Raw genomic sequence first — 26,944 nt, 5'->3', positions numbered from 1 at the left:
AAAGATAAGACATGTCCTAATATTCTAAATTTAAATGCATTAGGAAATCACAATGTTCCTGTAACAGTGAAGAAGATGGAGGAAATTTACACAAATAGAAGCAGGGGAAGAGTTTGGTGGTTGTCATGGTTCTGCTCGAGTGGGCAGCCGAGCTCCACCACAGCCGCTCTCTCACTCCCCCTCCTCAAAGAGGAATGGGGAGAAAATATGTGAAAAGGGCTCAAGGGTTGAGATAAGGACACGAAAATCACGCAATAATTATTGTAATGGGCAAAACAGACTCAGCATAAGAAGATAGTAAGATTTATTGCTCATTACTAACAAGCTAGAGAAGTGAGAAACAAAGGAAAGAAACCAAAAGCACCTTCCCCCCCCATCCACCCTCTTCCACCTCCTCCCCCCCAAGCGGTGCAGGGGAACGGGGGAATGGGGGTTATGGTCAGTCTACAGCGCTTCTTCTCTGCCGCTCCTTCTCGGTCACTCTCGTCCCCTGTGCTGTGGGGTCCCATCCACGGGATACAGTCCTTGATGAACTGATCCGGCGTGGGCTTCCCACAGGCAGCAGCTCGTCCAGAACTGCTCCAGATATGGGTCCGTACCACGGGGTCCATCCCTCAGGAGAAAACTGCTCCACCCTGGCTCCCCTATGGGCAGCAGCTCCTGCCAGGTCACCTGCTCCTGCGTGGGCTCCTCTCCACGGGCTACAGGTCTGGCCCAGAATCTGCTCCGGCAGGGGTCTTCTACAGGCGGCAGCCTCCATCAGTGCAGGGCCACCTGCTCCACCGTGGTCTCCTCCATGGGCTGCAGCATATAACCCTGCTCCACCGTGGTACTCCATGGGCTGCAGGGGGACATCCTGCTTCACCATGGTCCTCACCACAGGCCGCAGGGGACTTCTGCTCCGGCGCCTGGAGCACCTCTCCCCCTCCCTCTACACTGACCTTGGCACCTGCAAGGCTGTTTCTCACTCCCTTCACTCTCCCGACTGCTGTGTGGTGCAGCGTTTTTTTTCCCTGTCTTAAATATGCTCTCACAGAGGGGCAAAACAACATCGCTTATTGGCTCAGCTCTGGAAAACAATGGGGCCCTTCCCAAACATGGGGCAGCTTCTAGATCTTTCTCACAGAAACCACCCCTATGGCCCCCTGCTACCAAAACCTTGCCACGTAAACCCACTACAGTGGGGAAGGACTTCTACTGAACTGTAAGGGCATGTGTACACACAGGTACTTAAAAAGCAGCTGTTCTAGTACTGACTTGTTTACTTGCAAGTCAAACATGGTAGTGTCCCCAACAGCAGAAGCCCAAAGTGAGAGCTAGTGCAGAGCAAGCTGTTAGTTTTCTGTGCCATTGTATTTTCTAAGAAATTTGATTTTCACAGTATGCAGGGTATAAATTTTCATATGCATAAAACAAAAAATGAAAAAGATACTGATACAATTCAGTCATCTGCAACAATAGAAATCTTTTTGCCCTGAAACTTTATTGAGTCTAGTGGTTTTACGTTCTGAATTAATTTACCCATACTAATGGATACCAAAGTGAGGTATTTCCTAGGTATCAAAAATTGGTACAGAGTTGCTCTTTGCTTACGTGAAATGGCAGCCTTTGTGAGTAACTGGAATAAATCCTATGACTTTTAAATATGTACAGGTGGAAGCACCATTTCTATGCAAAGGTCACTGGGCAGCTAACCTTCACAGCTAATTCATCAGCTTGGTGCTTCTCTCCAGATAACAACATAATTTAACATCTTGCTGATCTGGTAGTCATTCAGCAAGTATTTCAAAACTGACATCTGCCAACACACTTGAGGAATTGTCTGTTGAGTGACACCTTTCCAATGAGGAAGCAGATAATGAGGATAATTTTGAAAACAGAAAAAAAAATGCTTAACAAACAAAGCCTTAGTTGTTTCCATGCACAAATTGTTCTGTTAGTCCAAACTGCAGTCCTGGAAACAACAGGAGTCTCCTTTTCTGTAGGCAATAAGATTATGCTTAAGATCACGCACAAAAGAAAGAAGTTCAAGCTATTGTATCTATTTCTATGTGCAAGATAAGTATACTAATGAAATTAAATTAAATTTGGAGTACATATATACTTTTGAAAGTCAGGATCAAATACATTCGTCATGAATTTGTTTACATATTAAATAAATTATTATTCTGCAAGCAGAATTAAATATTAGGACAAAGCATTTTTTAAATTAAAATGTATGTTTAAAATACTTTATGTGTGTATTGTTCAAATCATTTCTGAAAAAAAAAAAAAGATTACAAATTAAAATTATTTTTATACTGTTTCCTTTTTTTAATTCTGGGAAAAAAATATATAAATATTTAAAGCTTAAGATATACCTACCTATTATGTAATCCAAAATAAAATATATCACCTGAAGTGCTGGGTTTCACTAAAACCATTCTGATATTTTTATTTTTTCTGGATTACAGAATTAAAAAACAAACAAACAAACAAACAAAAACTATGGATCATCACAGAGGAAATACTGATTATACAAATACATTTTGAATACAAGGAATTTGGGAAATGGTGTTACTGATATCTAACAAAATCCAACAGTGTTGTAATCCAATGACCCATGGTTGCATAGGTGTCAACATGCTTAAATTGCGTTATGGAGATGCCACAAAGAGACCACAACTTTGCTAGTTTTATTCTTCATCATTTATTCACAGAGTAGATCAGTTATTTTTTTGTGGTTTTTCATTATGTTTTTGAACACTACATGCATATGTTCTTCCGAATCTGTTAGAATACCTTAAAAATTCAATGGCCGTAAGAATTTAATATGATTGAATCATTTCGTGAAATACAGTAAAATAAATGTAAGTTGGATTTGCATTCCTTAAAGGGTTAGTTTATCAAAAAATGATGTTAGAAACTGAGGCATGTTTATTTCTGTCCTGGTTTCAGTTAGGATAATTTTCCTCCTAGTACCTGGTAGTGTGCTGTGTTTTGGATTAGGATGAGAAGAGTGATAACATGATTATGTTTTTAATTGTTGCAGAGCAGTGCTTACACTAAGCCAAGGACTTTTCAGATTCTTGCTCTGTCCTGCCAGTGGGCAGGCTGGGGGTGCAGCAGGAGCTGGGAGGGGACAGACCCAAGACAACTGACCCAAACTGCTCAAAGGGGTATTCCATGCCATCTGATGTCATGCTAAACATCATAGGGGTGGCTAGCCAGGGGCAGGGGGACCAGACTGCTTGGGGTTAGGCTGGGCATCGGTCAGTGGATGGTGAGCAATTGCATTGTGTATCACTTGTTTTGTATACATTATTATCATCATCATCATCATCATCATCATCATCATCATCATCATATCTTAATAAACTGTCTTTATCTCAACTCACAGGCTTCACTTTCCCGTTTCTCTCCCCCATTCCAGAGAGGGAGGGGGGAAGGTGAGTGAACGGCTGTGTGGTGTTTAGCAACAGACCAGGTTAAACCACAACAATTTCTAAAGTAATTATAAAAATAATTTCTATAGGTTAGCATATAACATTTTATTGTGGAAAATAGGCCCTGTAACATGAAATAACAGAACTAGACAGCAGTGAAAATAGGGTCATGGAAATAAAGTATTGGTTGAAACTGAAGGAAATTATTTTTAAATATTAAAATTATTTGTCTAAAGAACAGTTACTCACTAAATAAACGCTTGCCATAAGTAACTATCATAATTCATTTTTCTGCAAAACCTATAACGTAACCTTAGACTGTGAATCCATGTTTCAGATGTAACTCTTAATCCCCTAATTATATATCCCTACAGATTTTGAGTGTATGCTGAGTTACTGCTTGCCTTATTTCTTAGGTTTCCATTAAAGGCCACTGTCTGAGACTAGACAGGGTTTGCCTGGTTGAGTACTTTCTATGTTCTTCTACAAGAAAAAAAATAAAAACAAACAAAAAAGAATATCAAGGTTTAATGGAAGGAAAATGTATCAGTAATTGCAGGAATATCACAAAACCAATGAAGCGTGAGTAAAATAAGAATCTAAAAGAAAGAAAGAATTAGATGATTCTAGGACTAGGGGGCAGAAACATAAGGTATTTTAGCTAAAATTTTTCAGCGAATCATTAATGTTATGATTTTGAACATTTTTTTCCATTTTTCTAGACTACAGAATATGCAAACATTCTCATTATTAAACTATCCCAGATCCATCATTAAAAAGAACAGTAAATGCGTTTTCCTATTTTCTACTCATTGATTGTAATGGCTTCTCACATATGCAAATTCGGCAGAGGTAAAGATAGTGGCATGTTGTACTGGGTTTATGTGGCAAGTTTTTGGTAGCAGGAGGCTGCAGTGGTTGCCTGTGTAAGAATTGTCCAGATGCTATCCTATGTTAGATAAGGGCCAGTTTCAGCCAGCTGCAAAAGTGACCTGCATCTTGTCAGAGTTACACCAATAAGCAATGTTGTTTGCACGTCTGTGAGAGCAGATTTAAGAAAGGGAAAGTAACTGCTGTTACTGCTGGGAGAGTAAGAAACAGGCTTGCAGACACCAAGGCCAGTGAAGGAGGGGGAGGAGGTGCTCCAGGAACACAGCAGACTGTCCCCCTGAAGCCTATAGGTCCCACATGGAGCAGATCTCCACGCTACAGCCCAAGGAGGAGCCCCCGGTGGAGCAGGGGGATGAGGCCCAGGGGAGGCTGTGGCCCATGGAGAGCCCCCACAGGAGCAGGCCTCGGGCCGGGGCTGCAGCCCCTGGAGAGGAGCCCATGCAGGAGCAGAAGGTCAGGGGGGAGCTGCTGCATGTGGGGAACCTGTGTTAGAGCAGTTTGCTCCTGAACCCCATGGTACGGACACATATTTGGAGCAGTTCTTGAAGAGTGCTGCCTGAGAGGAAGAGGGTAGATGGGGGGGAAGGTGTTTTTGTGTTTTGTTTGTTTGTTTGTTTGTTTGCTTTGTTTCTCACTTTAGCTTGTTAATAATAGGCAACAACTTTTACTAATTTTCCTACACTGGATCTGTTTGGCCTATGATGATAATTTTTGAATGATCTCCCTGTCCTTACACTAACCCTTGAGCCCTTTTCATTGTATCTTCTCCCCCTTTCCCTTTGAGGAGGGGGGAATGAGAGAGCGGTTGTGATGGAACTCAGCTTCCCACCTCAGTGAAACCAATACATCATCACACACACAAAAATATATTATATATATATATGTATATAACGTATGTTAAATCAATTAAATGAATCAATTAAATCAATCAAATAAAATTAAATTCCTTTTTTTTTTTTTTTTTCCAGACAGAATGTTTGTACATAACGTATTTCAAAGATTGGCTAAAAAAAGGCAGAATCTTGAAAACAGCTAAGATTTGAGATCCCTCTGGGTTTCAGGTTTGAGTTTCAGGTCTAATAAACAGATATATTTTGGATATTGTTAAATTACTATTAAATATTAGGTCAAAGAAATATATTACCACTCAAAGTTTATAGATGTTGTACTTCATTATATTGGATTTTTATTTTTATTTTTATTTTTATAATTCCAGATGAACCCTTATTTTAAGTCTAGTTTGTATACAATCACAGTACACTGTATAAAAAGATAAAGCATACAATTAAAGTTAGACACATATTTGCCTTAGCAGAGAGCACTGATGACACTGTGTTTATCACAGAATCACAGAATTGTCTAGGTTGGAAGAGACCTCAAGATTATTGAGTCCAACCTCTGACCTAACATTAACAAGTCCTCCACTAAACCATATTGCTAAGTTCAACATCTAAACGTCTTTTAAAGACCTCCAGGGATGGTGACTCCACCACTTCCCTGGGCAGCCCATTCCAATGCCTAACAACCCTCTCAGTAAAGAAGTTCTTCTTAATATCCAACCTAAAAAACCTTTAAACCTTTAAAAAAACTTTAGCCTGTTCTCCCTTGTCCTGTCACCAGGCATGTGGGAGAATAGACCAACCTCCACCTCACTACAGCCTCCTTTAATGTACTTATAGAGAGGGATAAGGTCGCCCCTGAGCCTCCTTTTCTCCAGGCTGAACAAACCCAGCTCCCTCCGCCACTCCTCGTAGGACTTGTTCTCCCAACCCCTCACCAGCTTCGTTGCCCTTTTCTGGATTCTTTCGAGCACCTCAATGTCCTTCTTGTAGCGAGGGGCCCAAAACTGAATACAGTACTCGAGGTGCAGCCTCATTACGATTCACTGCAATGCATTTGAAGATGTAATAAACTATATTCCCTCCTCTAATTTACCATTATACAAATTGCTTAAAATCAAAAGCCTAACAAAATGCTCTGCTGAATGTATATCTAACTCAGTTCCTCAGCTGTGAGTCTGCTTTACACTTAGATGAATTCGAACCACAAAGACCCTTTAATAAATTAATATTATTTCTACAGACCTAACAGACAGACAATTGATTTGGCTTTAATAAGCAAGCCAATTATTTTCTTCAAACCTCTTGTTTTGACATATGAACATGTTAACTCTAGGTAGCAAATTAATGTGGGCCAGCTAGGCCTTGGTAATTGCCTCTGTATACCATTTTACACCGCAGTAATGGATACTAAATTCACAGACTTTTTTCTTACTATGTAGTAAGATTGTGCATTTCAGCTCATAGATAATGTGTTAAGCAAGTCAGACTAATATTTTTTGTTTTAAGCTTTAAAAAATAATGTTTCTAAGTTCTGCAAACATTAATATAAATAATTCTTTCCCTATTTTTTTTTTTTTAATTTTTTTTACCTGCATTTATTTTCTCCCTTCCTCTAAAGAAGAAGTGTTAATACCTTCCCTGAAGAATCTTAGGTACTTTATAGACTGTTCTTAACGGTTCTCAGTGCAAAGATTATTAAGGCAATATGCCTCAATATATAATGTTTTCTATTCAAATCAATACCTCATGTTATGCCATGAGCTTTAAAAACATGTCCAGTTAAACACTTCATTTTGTGCTGAGATTATGATTTGAGAGTACAAAGACATTCTTTTATATCTTTTAATATATTCTTGAGAATAGAAAAGTAGACTGTATAAATGTATGGAAGAAAAAAAATAGGAATGTTGTCCTCTATTCTTTCTCTGTAAACTGATTTGACTCATTTGCATCTTAAAAACTACCTTCAGGTCTTCCAATGATTTAGTATATCAATACCTTATTCTCAGAATACACACATAATGAAATGAAAATCAGGAAGGAAAACAAGAAAAATAAGATAGGTGTAACAAGCAGAATGCATTGAAACTGGATTCAGTTTGAGTGGAATGTTTAGATTAGATTAAAGTGGGTCATGAAAATGATTTCCTTTAGGAGCCTGAATTCAGATCAAAAAGATGAGTTGAATGAATCTTATTCTGATTTTTTTTCTGCCATAACATCTATCTGAGACCAGGATGTTAAGTATAAATGAAACATACATAAAATATAGATATTTGTCTATCACACATAATATTATTAAATTGGATTCAGATTACAGGAGCTAAAAGCTAAGGAATGCTATAATTAAAGCTGCATGGGGACATTTGCTTTTAAACTAATTGCACAACTTTCTTGATTTGGAAATAGTTGCTCTGAAACCACACACTACTATCTACTATCTACCCTAACATCTACTATTTACCATAAGATGTGCCGTGAGTTATAATAGATCCCCACATATATGGAGAATTTCCATATGAAGTTTATCCTGGTTCTAGCTTTACCCTCAAAGGGTTTATGCATATTGTAACATTTTGTGTTAAAACTATTTTAAAACCTTTGAAGACAAAAAAGCTTATTACTATATAAGCTTATATATATATAAAAAAAAAAAAAAAAAAAGTGCTTTAATACTTTTTCATTATTGATACACTGGGCTTAGTTACCTGACCTAAATCTTACCTAAATCTGAGAATTACCTCTATTACAATTTGGAAACAAATAAACAAACAAACAAACAAACAAACAAAACTAATACAAAGTCATTAAAGACATTAATAATAATGATAATAATAATAATAATATAACATCTCTAGACCAGATTCCACTCACTACAAGTGTTTGCAATACACAATCACTAAAAATTTCTGACAACATGTTATTGTAGTGCTTCTTAATTTAAAAGTGTATTTTAATGGCAGAGATATCTTAAAGTACACTGAAAATCACTAACAGACGCAAATGTAAGAATTTTTGTCAAGAAGGCAAGGATGGATGCTTAAAAATGTGGATGTTGTTACCATCCACAAAGGTGATTGTTTCTTATTGTGGTAGGACTACCCAGTAAGTTCAGAAGAACTTGAAATACGAGTTATGTAATTTTATATTGTCTTAATTGTCGTAATTTTCATTTAAATTGTCTTAATCTGTGTTTTTATCTGGATGTGGGAGGAATTTGGAAGACAGAAGCCAGGAGATATTTGTGCTATTAAACATTCACGTACTAAATTTTTGCAGCAAATACATTACAGCTACAGCAATGTAAAAACAAAACAAAACAAAACAAAACAAAAAACAAACAAACAAAAAAAAAACATAGCAATGAAATTTTTGGAAACACTCATTAAATGACAATAAGTTCTTTAAGCAATGAATTTAAAATACAGTCATTCTGAAATTGTATCTTTTGAAATTTGAAATGGAATGATATAAGCAAATGAGCATCAAATGGTGATTTATTGATTTGTTTAAATGACATAAATCTTGGACCAGAAATTGTTTTTTGTATTCTAATTACAATCATATAAATGTTAATAAAAATCAAAATGCTTTGTTTTATAATATTGGCCTCAAATAATGCTTTATAACTACTATTTTTATATGTTCAGAAAAATACCCTAATATTTTAACAAGATAATTAATAAGAAACATTATAATATTTAATGATTGAAACAATAAACAGTAATGTTTTAAAATATTCTATTAATTTTCTCAAATAACTTCCCTGAACTCTCCATTTTGTAGACTCCACGTTCTTCATAGTACTTGAATGTTTTTTGCTTGTTACTGTGTGGCAAACTTCCCTTTTTTTCCTATTATGTCCATTAAATGAACCTTCCTTTTCTACCCTTTGATGTTCGTGGTTGTACTATTAACTATAACTACATTTTCTTATTGGATACCTGATATTGAAATAACTTGCAGTTGTAGGAAGATGTGGTTTAATCCATCTACCAAAGAGCTGATGTATACTGTGGACAGCTTCCTGTAAATTATTTGTCAAAACTCCATAGATAAAAGAAACTGATGATTACTCTTGTTCTAAAATATTATCTCTACAAAAATATTTTAATATGTCCACCTAGAAAAATACTCCTTGCAGATGAACTTTCTATTCATGCCTTAAATTGATAGTTTTGTTGGTTTTTTTTGTTGTTGTTGTTGTTTTTTGGGGGGTGGGTGGGAAGTGCTGGAGAAGGAGAAGAAGAGGATCATTGGTTCTTTAATTTCCTCTTCTGCAACCTCTATTTTTTGGTTGTAATTTCAGAGTCACTGAAGGTATGGGTCCAACTCTGAAATCTCATGATTTCAGAGCTTTTCTCAGAGATTTCAAAGCTTTTAAATTTTGATTTAAATAATATATATATAAGTGAACTGTTTTATGTATCTGTTATCTATGTATTTAAAATGCCACTTTTCATATCCACTGACTAATATGTACTATTATTTGCTTTCTGTTAGAATCAACAGAATAATTAAGTAGTCTGCACCAGTTCTATTTAAAAATTATTGTTGATGTTTTGATTATGTTCCTAATATATGTGTTCAATATACTCTGCTGAATTAAAACATGTAACAAAGCTCATATAAATTAAATGCAAACTTCTCAGTATCTCAAACTTTAGCTTACCCATAAGTAAACTGCTCAAAATTTTGTGTTACATTGTGAATGAGAATTTTGGTAATGCTAATCCTTAAACAATGTTCTCTCTTTTGATAAGCAATATTGAATTAGTCAAAGACTGTACCTTCAAAGTTTTTCCAAGCTTTACACTTGTATTATGTAATTTCACTTTTCTCAAGTTGAGGGATATTTCAGAATATTTCAGAATATTTCAGGACCTTATTTTAAAGTGCACATTTAACAAAAGATGCTTGAGTAAATCAGCTATGGAACTATGGGCTAAAGCACTGTCAGTAAATGATTAATTAGGAAAGTTTTTCTTCTCATTTCATTTTGGAGGCAGCATTTATGTCTTCAAATCTTTCAAACAAGACCTATACCCCATTTATGTATCACTCAGGTAATTCGTTTAGCTTTGAGATACCAGACTAAATCTATAGAATTGACAGTGCAGGAGCGAAAAGAGTCGTCCAACTGAAAACAATTAGGTTGTTTTCATGACTATACTCACATGACTATAATACTCACAATACTTTCTGAACAAATTTCTTAGTTCATAGAATAATAGAATCATAGAATGGCTGGCTTGGGTTGGAAGGGATGTAGTTCCAATCACCATGCCATAGTCAGGGACACCACCCACTAGATCAGGTTACTCAAGGCCTCATCTAACCTGGTCTTGAACACCTACAGGGATGAGGTGTCCACAACCTCTCTGGACAACCATTTTTTTTCATAGGGTGGTACTCACCACCCTATGAGTAAAGAATCTGCACGTAATCGCCATCTAAACCTCCCCTCTTTTAGTTTATAACCATTCCCCTTTGTCCTGTCACTATCTGTGTGAGAAACAATCTGTAGCCAATAACACAGGTTCAGGCAAGGATCTTGGTGAAGTAGCATTTTTAGTTGTGATTGCAATCATAGAATCATAGAATATTCCAAGTTGGAAGGAATCCATAAGGATCATCAAGTCCAACTCCTGGCACCACACAGGTCTACCCAAAAGTTTAGACTATGCAACTAAGTGCTCAGTCCAATCCCTTCTTAAATTCAGACAGGCTTGGTGCAGTAACTACTTCACTGGGGAACCTGCTCCAGTGTGTGACCACCCTCTCAGTGAAGAACCTCTTCATGATGTCCAGCCTAAACTTCCCCTGCCTCAGTTTAACACCGTTCCCATGGGTCCTAGTGATTATGGAGAATAGGTCATATCCTAGTGATTATGGAGAATAGGCCTCTTCACTCTCCCTCGCAAGGAAGTTGTAGACTGCAATGACATCTCCCCTCAGCCTCCTGGGCTGAACAGGCCCGGTGACCTCAGCCGCTCCTCATACATCTTCCCCTCTATGCCCTTCACCATCTTTGTCACCCTCCTCTGGACACTCCAACAGTTTAATGTCCTTTTTGTATTGTGGTGCCCAGAGCTGCACACAGTACTCAAGGTGAGGCCACACTAGGACAGAGTGGGACAATCACCTCCCTCGACCGACTAGCAATGCCGTGCTTGATGCAGCCCAGGATACAGTTGGTCCTCATGGCTGCCAGGGCACACTCGTGGCTCATATTCAACTTGCTATCAACCACAACCCCCAGATCCCTCCAGCGTCTCTTTGCCCAGTCCGTATGTATAGCCAGGGTTGCCCCTTCCCTGGTGCAGGACCTGGCACTTGCTTTTATTAAATTTCATATGGTTGGTGATCGCCCAGCTCTCCAATCTGTCCATATTGGAAGCAGGAGCACACTGAAAAGTATTTCATAACCTTATATTCCCTATTGCCTGACACTTGATTCCTCCTGGATGAGTACTACATCTGGATTCCTCATTGGATGAGTACTACAGGCTCACAAACAACTGACGTATGTCAGTATACTGTATATATAGAATTGTATTTAACCGACCGTTAATTTCACTTTTTTTTTTTTTTTTTTTTTTTTTTTTTTTTTTTTGTGACAGAGGGATCTTATCTGCTTAACATACCCCTCACTGTTATGCCACTGTTTTGCAAGGTTAGTGGAATTTTCCACTGCAAAAACAGCAAAAACACAACTTTATTTCTCACATCTGATTGAACAAAGAGTTTCTCTCCATCTTTCTTATAAGTCTCCTTAAACTACTGAAAGGTTGCAATCAGGTCACACTTGAGCCTTGTCTTCTCCAGGATGAATAGCCCCAGGTCCCTCAGCCTTTCTGCATAGTAAAGGTGCTTCATCCCTTTGATCATTATGTGGCCCTCCTCTGGGCCCGCTCTAACAGATCCTTCTATCAGATCCTAACTAATCCTTCTTGTGCTGTGGGTCCCAGACCTGGATGCAGTACTCCAAGTGGGGCCTCCCAAGGGCAGAGTTTTGTTCCAGATGTAATTTGCTGATTAGAATGAATTAATCAAAAATAAATGTTTAGTGTACATTTGGGAAAGCAAAATGACCTTGACAACCCTACTCTTGGCTATTTTTTTTAACATGCCATTGTTTTTGTTATTATTGTCATTATTGCTGTTTTTGTTGTAGCAAGCTATAACTTGCTGTAGGAAGCATTACATGTGGTCATTAATGTCAATATGATTTGCCTCCATTTCATTCTAAAGACCTTGTGCTGCAAAATACCTTGCTGAAAGTTCTTGATCTTTTGTACCACATACATACGAGTTTCAATATGGAATGTAAGAGTAGCTTTCTAAAACAGAAATCTGTGACATTAACTTTGTTACTGCAAAGCAGTCTGCACTATCTGGCACAAAGACAATGAGATGTAATATTTCCAAGGCATTTTGGTGGGGAAGAGCTCCAACGGGTGTCATTACTTTTACCCTTTGATTTAAAATGGTTAGAACTGAAGTCGACTGATCTGCAGTTAATAGCTCATTTGTTCTGCAAAGTTACTTGCCAAATTTCTTTCAGTTTTCAAGAAGGTTTACTAAATAGCAAATTCAGGCTGTTTATGAATAAAAGGGCTATGGCATCCTGGATTTTGTCAGGAATAGTGTAGCCAGCATGACCAGGGAGGTGATCATCCCCCTGTACACAGCTCTGGTGAGGCCACACCTCGAGTGCTGTGTCCAGTTTTGGGCCCTTCACTACAAGAAGGGCATATTTAAATGTCTTTCACTGTAGTTTCTCTCTCTCCATCTCTCCCTGTTTTTGTTGTGTTTTGTTTTGTTTGTTTGTTTGTTTGTTTGTTTGTTTTCCTAAAAAGTGGTATGGTAACATGTTTCTGGCTTTCAGTCATTTGCATTCTTTCATATTCAACCACATACCAAAGAGATTTAAATGATTCCACAAAGATTTTGGAATGAGTGAAACTTAAATTGTATTTGCTGCAGGAGGATAGGAAATCTGGTTCCTTGCATGTCATCCTGTAATTGTACTGTTAGCCATAGGATGAGGAAAAAAGGACAAAAACACAAATTAAAATGTATTTACATTATTAAAATGATGGTCAAATCCTTGACCTCCTGAGGGAGAACTGAAAAGCATTTCTTCGTATTTTCTAAATATTTTGAATTTGAGCAATATAGAGTTTACTAATTACTTAAAACTCTAATCTAGAATATTGAGAATATCAATGTAGAATGATATCCTTTCATGTCTGTTGAATTGAATGCTTTTTAGTAGTTGAAAATAAGGTGTTTTTTTTTTTTTTTTCAAAAAAATCTATTTATTCATTTATTTATTCTGATGCTACTAATGATGGTTCTAAGGAGACAGAAGACAGAAGAGAGAGATGAATCATTCCCATCGCTATTCATCTGCTTTCTCTGGCTGTGTAACTGAGCCAGGATTCTGTTCATTTGAACAATTTTTCTTATTAAATATTTCTAATGATCAGTAATCCAGAAGGCTGAACTTGAAATAAGTGTCTTTTAGTGGCTGTCAGAACTCAACTAGCTAAAGATAAGAAATCTCCTGCCTCCTTACAGACAATTGCCACACTGGAGTAGGAAATGATTTATGAATAATAGTATGCGATGAAATTGTACCAAACCTTTTATCAATATTGAAAATAAAACTGCCTCTGATGTACCTGTTTATATTACCATTGAAGGAAGAATCTTATTGATTAATGTTTCAGGAAATGCAGAGTTGCATTTTAGCATCTACCAAACCTAAAACTTTTTTTTTTTTTTTTCCCTGTGAATAAAAGAGAAGTGCATTCATAACACAGATAGAAATGTACCGTTTCATTGCTTGACACAAAGCACTTTATTCCTTTAGGGAAGATCCTTTAGGATGTGTAAAAACCTCCTCTACCTTTTTTCAGTGGCAGTGACCTATTACCCAACCTTTTCGGAAAAGTAAGAATTGATCCAAACCATTGTTCAGATCTTAAACCAACCACAAATTTTTTATTAGTAGTAATAAAATTGAGTTATATTTTGACATAAATTTTGAAGTATTTCTATTAAGGAAACAGTTTGAAAAATGAGTGAAAAAAAAAAAAAAAAAAACAACTAAGAAATACTGAAATGTAAAACATTCTCTGATATATTCAGTACACTTTCTAACAAAAGAAAATCAGAGAATGCTAGATTTGCTATGCAAGTTGAAATAAAAAAAAATTCCTAACTTAACTTTTAGTCATTCAAACAAAATGTAGAACTCCAAGAAGTTTTAGTTTTCATTTTCTAATATTTTTATGTACCTTTTATTCTCAAGTCTCTAACCTATTAATGTTTTATTTCCTTTTGTCACACTTGTCCTCTCCTTCTTCTGATTTTGCCTCTCTCATTATTTTTCTGTTGTTTTTTTTTTTTTACCTGGGACTTGCAAACCAGTAAGCGATCTTGTTGAGATTTTCATCAGCTTTAGTGTTCTTCAAAAGATAAAACGGATCTTGATTATGCTTTTTGGTATAAGCTCATCTCATTGACTCTCGTTGGCTCAAAATTTTATGTCAGTAGCCCTAATAATCACAAGTAGTTAATCACTGAAAAGCCTTTTTCAGCATAGTCAATGAATGTCTATATTTATTTTGTTGACTTTTTTACATTCTAATTACATTTTTATTATTGCATAGCCTGATGACTAAGATAGCAAGAATGCCTGTATGCAGCTTGATACTAAAACTCCGAGCATTCAGATAACACTAGTGCCCAAAATTTTTACAGTACTATGTAGAAGCAGGAAATGAAATTTATGTCTGAACAAATGCTAACTGAAAGGCATTCTCTATCTTAATGTTTTGGAACTTCTATAAAGCTAATACGAAAAAAAAAAAAAAAAAAAAGGTTTTACATGTAAAAATTCTCTTACATGTTTGTAGATTTTTTCACTTAAAAAAAAAATTGTTTGCTTTCAATAGTTAAATTAATTATTGTAGTTTCAGGTAACTAGCAAGAACAACTTTGTAGAATTTGAAATTAAAGGTAGAAGTATGACCCCATGAAGTATGACTACTACGACCCCATGAACCTGATACATCTGGACTATATGCCACAGCTTCAGCTGGCTGGTCTGACACCAGGTACAGGTTGAACCCATTTCAAGGCCACAGACAAGTCTGTATGCAGTAATAGGCCATAAAACAATTCAATCAAAACTGGCCTATGCTGAAGTCTGTATTGCTGCTGCAAGACTCCTACCACTCATGAGTCATCTGTGTTCAGAGTGATTGTATTATACTCTGCTTAGACATGACAAATCTAGTTTAGATGTAATTCTCTTAAGAAGTCTATCCACAGAGTGGATCTATTAAGTACAAACTTAACTCACTCTTAGCTTGCCTATTGTGAGCAGGAGAGGCAGCTATTGATCTTTATTAACTTTTAAAATGTTTGCAGGAATCTTTATGTCATTAAGCTTTTAGATGTTGCACACAGGAAGAGGCTTCAATTTACATACAGTGCTATGAACTTTGTAAATGTACTTCATAACCCTGCACTCTCTATGTCCTCCCTAGAACCTCTCCACCTAGATGTCTTCTCCTCACTTATGGTGTAAACATATCTGTCCATCTATTAACTACTTTCAGTATTAGGTTTCTTCCTAAAAGTGAGAAAAATACAGATGTGTTTCAGATAATGAGAATCTTCAGATAAGTGACATTTGGATAATTGGGGAGGGGAGGGGAGGGGAGGGGAGGGGAGGGGAGGGGAGGGGAGGGGAGGGGAGGGGAGGGGAGGGGAGGGGAGGGGAGGGGAGGGGAGGGGAGGGGAGGGGAGGGGAGGGGAGGGGAGGGGGGGGGGGGAGGGGGAGGGGGAGGGGGAGAGGGGAGAGGGGAGAGGGGAGAGGGGGGGAGGGGGAGGGGGAGGGGGAGAGGGGAGAGGGGAGAGGGGAGAGGGGAGAGGGGAGAGTAGATTAGAGTGGTAATTATCTCCCTTGAGCTGATGGCCAAGCTTCTTTTGATGCAGCCCCAAATAAAATTGGCTTCCTGGGCTACAAGCACATATAATTGGCTCATGTTTTATTTTTCATCCACAGGTATCCACAAGTTCTTCTCAGTGCTGCTCTCAACCCATTCATCATTAATGTACTAATTTTGGGGGTTGTCTCAACCCTGGTGCAAGATCTTATAATTGTTTTTGAAGTTCTTGGTGGTCACATGGGTCCACCTTTGAAGCCTGTCAAGGTCTATCTGGATTGCATAACTTCCCTCTGGAGTATCAACTGCACCACTCAACATAAGTCAAGTTCCTGAATACTCTTATACATTCAAGCATCTCTTCCCATGCCCATTTGGGAAATATTAGTCATAGCTTAAAAGTCTGAAATGTAATGAAAAAATAATAATAATAATAATCAGAAATTCTGTTCAGTTGTCCGTGTATAACTGGAGCTCTTTTCCAGAATTAGGCAACTTTTGGAATACACATTTTTACACAGTCATTGAGGGAAGAAACTGCTAGTATTTTTACACATGAAAGGACATTTTGGTCAACTAACAAACCCTAGCTCAGACTAATTTATTGCCAAAAGCAGCAGGTGTTAAACTATAACAGTTAATATAATTAAATATAACCTCCCCCTAATTTAGTATAATACAAGAGACAAAATTCTTATCAAGATAAACTTCAGTGAGTATTAGTTTTGATGGATTGAAAATTAATTAAAATGTATATATTTGTATATATATTATATATATAATATATATATTAATTTATATATATATGCATTTTTATATTAAAAATGCACTATGAGCTTGAAAAAAAAAATAAGAGAATTGGCTAAGTTTACTACCACCTTTCTGTGATTTGACACTGATAATAGGAAGAAACCTATCTGAGCTCCACCATTTCCTTATATTGGATATGTCAGGATCCATTAGGTCTCATTTTCTGAATTTAAGAGATGTTTCAGACCAATCTGAACCTGAGAACCATGGAAGTGGTAACACCAGTGCCTTTTCTTTCTCTCTCTGTCTGTTTTCCATCTCTGTCTCTTATTATCTTCTAGAAAAAAGAACTATAACAGACTTACGAGTAACTTTCATTTCATGTGGTCAGTCTTTGTGTTTCACCTAGGCAGAATACAAGGATAAAAAGCTTAACTGTTTTTATTTTACTATTTTTACTACCAAAGAATAAGAATAATACATTTGAACTTAGATACTAAAGAACAAATGTTGGTATGGAAATAACAAAGCCATTTCTTTAGTACTTTTATTTTTTTTTTAAGACATCATTGTGGCAATTCAAAGTCAGATTTATAAAATAACGTGTACCTGTCAAACTTAGGAGTTTTGGCACAGCTAGCAATTAAATGTTCAGTGTGATTTTATGTTTGTTCGTTTGTTTGTTTTTTAATTTGATTTTTTTTTTTATGGTTGTTAACTTAGTCCTATTCAATTGAAAACAGAGAGAAAGACACAAAGAAAAGACCACAAAATCCCCTCCCTTTTAAATCTTTAGCTTTGAGTAATTATAATATGCTTTTCTCTTTGTCTTGCAAAAGAATATCTGTTTTTGTTTGTTTGTTTGTTTGTTTGTTTTTGTTTTCTGTTTAAATGAATAAGAAAATGGAAAGAAGTGGAAACTTAATTATATAAATAGACGTTAACTAGAAGTTAAAACAAAACAAAACACAGAGAGACCATTATGGATTTTCTGAGCTATGAAGCTTAGACGAAGGAGTAATTTTGTATAAAGTTTATACATATCTGTCTATGAAAACATTAAGTGGGTATTTTGAGGCTCCCTATTATTTAAAGGGTACTGTTTCAGATAATTTATGAAGTATTTTGGTGTGATTTTCTGCAATTTATAGCTTCAAATATGTATATTCATATACATATATATATACATGTATATATATACATATACATACATGTATATGTATATATATACATGTATATATACATATGTATATATGTATATATATTCTGCAGCCTACAGCTGACAGTGCTACAGGGTTAGTTGCATTCTCTTGCCTGATGTAATGAGCCTTGAAATTAAAAAATACATACATTTTTATATATAGTATGATACTCAATTTCTTTTCCAGATATTAAAACTCATAGTTCACAACTTCTACATGCTGAATACAAAGCTTCCTTGAAAAACCTTTCCCTCTAAGGTTTTCTTCAGATATTGAATATATACAAAATCTAATGATCCCATTACATTTTCTGGGTAGTTGTTTACAGGGCACTAGTTGCAGGTGTTTAACTAATACCTATGCGTTTGCTTATTATAGATACATAGTTAATGTAATGTTTATTCATAGCTACACATTTATCAGCAGTTGAAAGCAGAGTGATATTAAATGTAACCTAGAGCTTTTTAGCATTTCCCCTGGAACTTGCAGGATTACTCATTCCAAATAAAATTTCCTACAGAGAAAATAGTGAGAGCACTCCTAGTCTAGGTAGTCCTGAAACATAAAGGACTTGAGATGTTAGCAATGGATGGATGCATTATAGAATCATAGAATGCCTTGGGTTGGAAGAGTCCTTAAAGATCATCTAACTCCAAACCTTCTGCCATAGGCAGGGATACCAGTAGGTCAGGCTGCCCAGGGCCTCATCTAACCTGGTCTTGAACACCTCCAGGGATGGGGCATCCACAGCTTCTCTGGGCAAACTGTTCTACTGCCTAACCACCCTCTGAGTGAAGAATATCCTCCCTATATGTAATCTAAATCTCTCCTCTTTTAGTTTAAAACCATTTCTCCTTGTCCCGACATTATCTGATTGAGAAAAAAGTTGTTCTCTGCCTTTTTTATAAGCCCCTTTAAGTACTGAAAAGATATGGTGAGGTCACCCTGCAGCCTTCTCTTCTTCAGGCTGAACAGCCCCAGCTCTCTCAGCCTTTCTTCATAGCAGCCCTCTGATCATCTCCATGGCTCTCCTCTGGACCCACTCTAACAGATCAACACCCTTCTTGTGCTCTGTCCCCAGATCTAGACACAGTACTCCAAATGGGTCTTCACAAGGGCAGAGTATAGGGGGGCAATCACTTCCCTCGACCTGCTGGCCACTCCTCTTTCAATGCAGCCCAGGATGCAGTTGGTCTGCAAGTGCACACTGCTTTTCATCCACCAGAACCCCCAAGTCCTCTTAATGAGTTCTTTTCCCAGTCTGTACTCATGTCTGGGATTGCCCTGACCCAAGTGCAGTACCCTGGACTTAGACTTGTTGAACCTCATGAGGTTCACATGGGCCTGCTTGTGCAGGTCCCTTTGAATGGCTTTCCTTACTTCTGTTGTGTTAACTGCACCACTCAGTTTGGTGTCATCTGCAAACTACTGAAGGTGCACTTGATCCTGCTGTCTATGTCGTTGATAAAGGTATTAAACTGTACCAGTCCCAGGATAGACCCCTGAGGTTAACAGGTGGGTAATGAATTTGTTTAATATTGTTTAGTGACAGCTGTAATGCATAGTGTATATATATTATATAGTTTTTCCATTTTATAGTTATTAGCATATAGAATGCATATATATACATATATAAGAATATACTTATCAGCATATATAATATATATTATATAGTATTATATAATTATTTGCATGTTCATTAATTTGTTTAGTAAATAATAGCTAGAATTCATATGAAGGTATGGACTAGTACGGACAGGTGTCAATGGGACTGGGTTAGTTGACTGGTTTTGACAGATTTCAGGCACAGGTTATCATTTTATCCACGTATAAGTAAAGATATGAAAATTGTTTGGGAAAATAAGACTTTACATGTCCTGAAAGTGTAGAATAACACAAAGTATCTTTATCATGTGCATTGTTTTGCAGCACAAGTTATATTTTTTGTTCTTAATTTGAAATAAGAACTATGATTCTCTCCTAAATATTTTATGATTCTTCAGCATATCACAAACAATGTTTCCAGTTGTTGTTTTTTTTTTTCACCTTTCTGTGGTCAATTTGTTTTGCTAGGAAGATCATAGAATTATAGAATCATAGAAATGGTAAGGTAGGAAAAGACCTCAAAGATCATATGGTCCAACTATTTCCCTACCACCGATATCACCCACTGAGTCATGTCCCTAAGCACAACGTCCAACTTTTCCTTAAACATCCCAAGGATGATGACACCACTGCCTCCCTGGGCAACCCGTTTCAGTACCTGACTACTCTTTCTGAGAAGAAATGTCTCCTAATTTCCAAACTGAACCTCCTCTAGTGCAACTTGAAGCCATTCCCTCTAGTCCTGATGCTAGTTATCTGTGATAAGAGGCCAACCCCCAGCTCCCCATGCCTTCCTTTCAGGTGGTTGGAAAGAGCAATAAGGTCTCCCCCGAGCCTCCTCTTCCCAAGACTAAACAAACCCAGTTCTCTTGGCTGCTCGTCATAAGACTTGTGTTCCAGGCTCTTCACCAGCTTTGTAGCCCTTCTCTGGGCATGTTCCAGGGTCTCCATGTCCTTCTTGTACTGAGAGGTCCAAAGCTGAACACAGTGCTTGAGGTGCAGCCTCACCAGAGCTGGGTACAGAGGAAAGATCACCTCCCTGGTCCTGCTGGCTACACTATTCCTGACACAAGGAAGAATGCTGTTGGACTTCTTGCCCACCTGTGCACACTGCTGGCTCATGTTCAGGCGAGCATCAATCAGCACCTTCAGATCCTTTTCCTCTGCACAGCTTTCCAGCCACTCTGCCCCAGGTCTGTAGCTTTGGATAGGCTTGTTGTGGCCAAAGTGCAGGACCCAGCACTTAGCCTCAAGCCTTATCCCACTGGATTGTGCCCATCAACCCATCCAGTCCAGGTCCCTCTGTAGGGTGTAGTGGGTTTACATGGCAAGGTTTTGCTAGCAGAGGGCCATAGAGGTGGCTTCTGTGAGAAGAATCTAGAAGCTGCCCCATAAGACCCTGCTGCTGACCAGAGCCGAGTCAAAAAGCAATGTTGTTTTGCACCTCTGTGAAAGTATATTTAAGACAGGGAGAAAACAAAACAAAACAAAACAAAACAAAAAAATGCTGTGCTTCACAGCAACTGGGAGAGTGTGAGGAGTGAGAAATAGCCTTGCAGGTGCCAAGGTCAGTGAAGAAGGAGGGGGAGAGATGCTCCAAGAACCAGAGCAGAAGTTCCCTGTGGCCTTTGTTGAGAACCATGGTGAAGCAGGTTGTCCCCCTGCAGCCCATGGAGTACCACGGTGGAGCAGGGCTTCATGCTGCAGCCTGTGAAGGAGACCATAGTGGAGTAGGTGGACCTGCACTGATGGAGGCTGCAGCCTGTGGAAGACCCCTGCCGGAGCAGATTCTGGGCCAAACCTGTAGCCCGTGGAGAGGAGACCACGCAGGAACAGGTGATCTGGCAGGAGCTGCTGCCTGTAGGGGAGCCAGGTTGGAGCAGTTTTCTCCTGAGGGATGGACCCCGTGGTATGGACCCATATCTGGAGCAGTTCTGGAAGAGCTGCTGCCTGTGGGAAGCCCACGCCAGATCAGTTCAGCAAGGACTGCATACCATGGGAGGGACCCCACAGCACAGGACACAAGAGTGACTGAGATGAAGTGGTGGAGAAGAAGTGCTATAGACTGACCATAACCCCCATTCCCCTGTTCCCCTGTGCCACTCAAGGGGAGGAGGTGGAAGAGGGTGGATGGGGGGGAAGGTGCTTTTGGTTTCTTTCCTTTTTTTTTTTCTTCTTTCTCTAGCTTGTTAGTAATAGGTAATAAATCTTGCTATCTCCCTGTGCTGAGTCTGTTTTGGCATTCACAATTATGACTGTGCAGTCTCCTCATCTTTATCTCAACCCTTGAGCCTTTTTTATCATATTTTCTCCCCATTTCTCTTTGAGGAGGGTGAGTGAGAGCTGTTGTGGTGGAGTTCAGCCACTCACCCGAGTAAAACCACCATACAGGGCCCTCCTACCCTCTGGTAGAACACCTACCCTCTGTGGAACCCTTCCACACAGCTTGGTGTTGTCTGAGGGTGCACTTCCTCCAGTAGGCTCAATAACCAGCTGAGTCACAAGCTATCTTCCGTGCACTCCAGGAACCTCCTAGACTGCTTCCTCAGGGCTGTATTGTATTTCTAGCATATGTCCATGTAGTTGAAATCTGTCATGAGAACAAGTGCTGTTGATTGCATGACTTCTGCCAGCTACTTCTACTGTGCCTCATTCTTCTCTTCATCCCGGTTTTGAGATCTATAACAGACCCCCACCAGGATATCTGCCTTGTTGGCCATCCCCTCGATACCTATTTATAGGGACCCTAATTTATCATTCCCAACCCCAAGCTCAACAACGTTGAAACATTCTCTAATATAGAGAGCCATGCCACTGCCCTTCCACTGCCTGTCCCTCCTGAATAGCTTGTAGCCATCCACTGCAGCACTCCTGTCATGGGAGTCATCCCACCATGTTTCAGTGATGGTGACTACTCGTAGTTTGCATGCCACACAATGGCTTCCAGCTCTTCCTGTTTGTTGCCCATGAGGCGTACATTGCTGCAGATGCACTTCAGTTGTGCCATTACTGTCATCCCCAATGCCAGCATTGCTCCCCCAGGCTCAGCTCTATCAAGCCACATTTCATCCCCATCCCCCTTTGTACCTAGATTAAAGACTTCTCAATGAGACCTTACGGCTCCTGGGTTAGGATCTGTTTCCCCCTTGGAGACAAGTGAGATCTGTCTGCAACTATCAGGCCAGGTGTCAAGTAAATCACCCCATGTTCAAAACAAAACAAAACAAAACAAAACAACAACAACAAAAAAAGCAAGCAAGCAAAACAACAAACAAACAAACAAACTGTCCTGGTTTCAGCTAGAATAATTTTCCTCGTAGTAGTTGGTAGGATGCTGTGTGTTGGGTTTAGGATGAGAATAATGTTGATAACACACCGATGTTCTAATTGTTGCAGAGCAGTGCTTACAGTAAGATAAGGACTTTCAGCTTCTCGCTCTGTTCTGCCAGCGGGCAGGCTGGGGGTGCAGCAGGAGCTGGGAGGGGACAGACCCAGGATAACTGACCCAAACTGCTCAAAGGGGTATTCCATACCATCTGACGTCATGCTAAACAATAGGGGTGGCTAGCCAGGGATGAGGGGGACAGCTGCTCTGGAATAGGCTAGACATTGGTCAGCAGACAGTGAGCAATTGTATTGTGCATCACTTGTTTCGTACACATTATTATTATTAGTAGTAGTAGTAGTATTGTTATTGTTATTATTGTTTTGTAATTATTATTTTCCTGTCCTAATAAACCATCTCTATCTCAACCCACAGGCTTCATTTTCCTGATTCTCTTCCCCATCCCAGAGAGGGACAGGGGAGTTTGAGCAAACAACTGTGTGGTGCTTGGCTTCCAGATGGGTTAAACCACAACACAAACAAAACAAGCAAACAAAAATATTCCTGCAATTGCACCAGCCTCTCAGCCATGTATTTATCAGATGGGTTTTCTTGGTCATCACAGTATCCCTCCCTGTCACTAAAGAAATAGAGGAAAACACCACCTGGACTCCTGCTCTATCCAACTGTAACTGCCCCAGCCCTCTGAAGTCCCTTTTGATAGCTTTCTTTCAGGCTTCTCAGTGATTTCAGTGCTGACAGCCTGAATTATCACTAAGAGACAATATTCAGAGAGACAAAACAGGGCAGGAAGTTTTCTGACGATTTGCCTAACCCAGGCCACAGGGAGGCTGCAGACTTCCCTACAGGTAGGGTCTGGCTGACATACGGGGCCCTCTTTTCCCCTCAGAAGGAAGTTAGTTGCCTCTGACAATTACCTTTCTTTCCTTCTTGGTGGAGTCAGTCTTGAGGCATGAAGTCAACTTTCTTGTCTTAGGCAACCTCCAAGGTGGACCTTGCCCAAATCCTCACTTACCTGTCCCTCAAGCTTCAGAACCTCAAACCTATAATGTAAAGGCACCTGGGAAGACGAGGTGGGTACGGAGGGAGCTTGCCTGTGACACTGAGCAAGGACCAGTTTCCATTTCTCCTTATCTCCCAGGTCCCCTCCTCTGCCCAACAGTGACAGGGCAGGAAGTCCGCTACTATTTTAGGAGCCCACCACTACTTTGGGAGTGTGACTCCTGTGCCTTTCTTGCCAGCATGACTGGCTCCACTAGTCTAACTCCTGCTCACACTCCCTTGTGGTTCTTAATTTCTTCACCTCCTCCTTGAGCTCTGGCAGCAGGCTGATCAGATCCTTCATCTGCTCACACCTCACGCAGGCAGAATCTCTGCCACCCTCCATTAGTAGCAACAGGCTCAGGCACTCCCTGAATCTGGAGATCTGAACAACTGCATCTTTGGGCAGTTGTAGTGGGTTTACGTGGCAAGGTTTTGGTAGCAGGGAGCCATAGGGGTGGTTTCTGTGAGAAAAATCTAGAAGCTGCCCCATGTTTGGGAAGGGCCCCATTGTTTTCCAGAGCTGAGCCAATAAGCGATGTTGTTTGCACCTCTGTGAGAGCATATTTAAGACAGGGAAAAAAACGCTGCGCCAGACAGCAGCCGGGAGAGTCAAGGGAGTGAGAAACAGCCTGCAGGTGCCAAGGTCAGTGCAGAGGGAGGGGGAGAGGTGCTCCAGGCGCCGGAGCAGAAGTCCCCTGCGGCCTGTGGTGAGGACCATGGTGAAGCAGGATGTACCCCTGCAGCCCATGGAGTACCACAGTGGAGCAGGGTTATATGCTGCAGCCCATGGAGGAGACCACGGTGGAGCAGGTGGCCCTGCACCGACGGAGGCTGCAGCCTGTGGAAGACCCCTGCTGGAGCAGATTCCGGGCCGGACCTGTAGCCCGTGGAGAGGAGACCACGCAGGAACAGGTGATCTGGCAGGAGCTGCTGCCCGTAGGGGAGCCAGGTTGGAGCAGTTTTCTCCTGAGGGATGGACCCCGTGGTATGGACCCATATCTGGAGCAGTTCTGGACGAGCTGCTGCCTGTGGGAAGCCCATGTCGGATCAGTTCATCAAGGACTGCATCCCGTGGGTGGGACCCCACAGCACAGGGGACGAGAGTGACCGAGAAGGAGCGGCAGAGAAGAAGTGCTGTAGACTGACCATAACCCCCATTCCCCGTTCCCCTGTGCCGCTCGGTGGGAGTAGGTGGAAGAGGGTGGATGGGGGAGGGGAGGTGCTTTTTTTTTTTTTTTTTTTTTCTTTGTTTTCTCACTTCTCTCGCTTGTTAGTTGTAGGCAATAAATCTTACTATCTCCTTATGCCGAGTCTGTTTTGCCCGTTACAATAATTATTGCGTGATTTTCTCGTCCTTATCTCAATCCTTGAGCCCTTTTCACATATTTTCTCCCCATTCCTCTTTGAGGAGGGGGAGTGAGAGAGCTGCTGTGGTGGAGCTCGGCTGCCCACTCGAGCGGAACCACGACAGCAGTCAGTCAGTCTAGGTTGCCACAGTCTTTTTGGTAAGAGATTTCTGCCTAGTGGAGACCGTGGCTGTTTTTTTTTGTTGTTGTTGTTGTTTGTTTGTTTTTTGTCTGGGAGGCCGCTGATAGGTGAACCAGTCTCTGCAGTGGGGAGGGGTACTCCACACTCCCTGCTCACCCTGCAACTAAAATAGATGTTACATATATTTTCTTACACTATATGCTCTCAGTCTGCAATGCTAATAAGCCATCAATCTTTTGCATTCAGCTGGTATGATAAGGATTTCCCTCAGGATTTATATGTTACTTTTGTCTGCGTATTACAAGATAGCATTGCAAAGTGATCAGCACAAAGTTTTTGCTGTGTGGCTGTTTATTTTCTAGAATGAAGAGATTAATTGCATCCCTTTTAATTCTGTCCCTGAGTTTTTATTACTCTCTCTGGCATCCCAGATCCTTCATTCAGTCTAACAAGAATCCTGCTATTATTTCCCATATGAAATATGGTATGTACAACATTGAAACAAGTCTCCTGAGATTAGATACCACCCCCAGATTTTTTTATTTTTTTTTTATTACAAAATACTAGGAAGGAAATATTATGAATAGGTTTTAAAAGGTGTCTTAGAATTGAATAAATTGATGTATTATGTATTTATTTATTTATTTACTTAAATTGAAATAATAACGTTTGGGCAATATAACGTTAGATGACCAAAGGTCAGTCAAGTGAGTTGCACAGCTGGGAGACTGATACAACAACTTGTCATTATGGTGAACAGTTACTAGGGAGTCAGTCATCCTGCCAGTATGGCATCTTACCAACTTTGTCTTCCTAACAAGAAAAATATTTATTTATTTTTAGCAGTGACAGCTGCATATGGCTTTCAATGCAAGCTTGAAACAAAATTTGACCTTTATTAAAATGTGTTATACTACCAAATCCTTACAAGTATTTAAATGTGGTTAATTCATTAAAGAAAGGTCTGTTAGGGCTGATACCCAACATCCCTTTCGAGAAATCTTAAGTGTTCTCCTGATATATCTTCTTGGACCTCCAAAAAAAAAAAAAAATAGATATATATATTAAATAATATGTATTTAAATGTAATTAATATAAATAAAAATATAAAAATATATGCTATATAAAAATTGTATATTTTAAAAATAAACATTAATTTAATGTATTAATAATTAACATATTAATATATTGTATGTGTATATATATATGTATTCCCTGATATAGAACATATGCACAGGAAAAAACAAAACCATTAGTAATTATTGATGTCTCTTAAGAGTTCATCTGTTCTTTTTATTTTTCCTGTCTAAATCTACTAGCTGACCAGTCTTGTTTTTCAACTTATCAATCTTTCTTTCCAGAAGGAAGACATTTTATTTAATAT

The 26,944-nt window shown here is 39.2% G+C and overlaps 1 protein-coding gene across 1 annotated transcript in view; it reads left to right on the top strand.

The window, feature by feature from the left end:
• The window catches only part of CNTNAP4 (contactin associated protein family member 4), a 409,919-nt gene that overhangs the window by 257,734 nt on the left and 125,241 nt on the right, over window positions 1–26,944 (top strand). The window lies entirely within an intron of this gene.

The sequence above is a fragment of the Aythya ferina genome, assembly GCF_964211825.1.
Source record: "Aythya ferina genome assembly, chromosome: Z".
NCBI lineage: Eukaryota > Metazoa > Chordata > Aves > Anseriformes > Anatidae > Aythya > Aythya ferina.
This window is presented reverse-complemented; position numbering and strand designations above follow the sequence as displayed.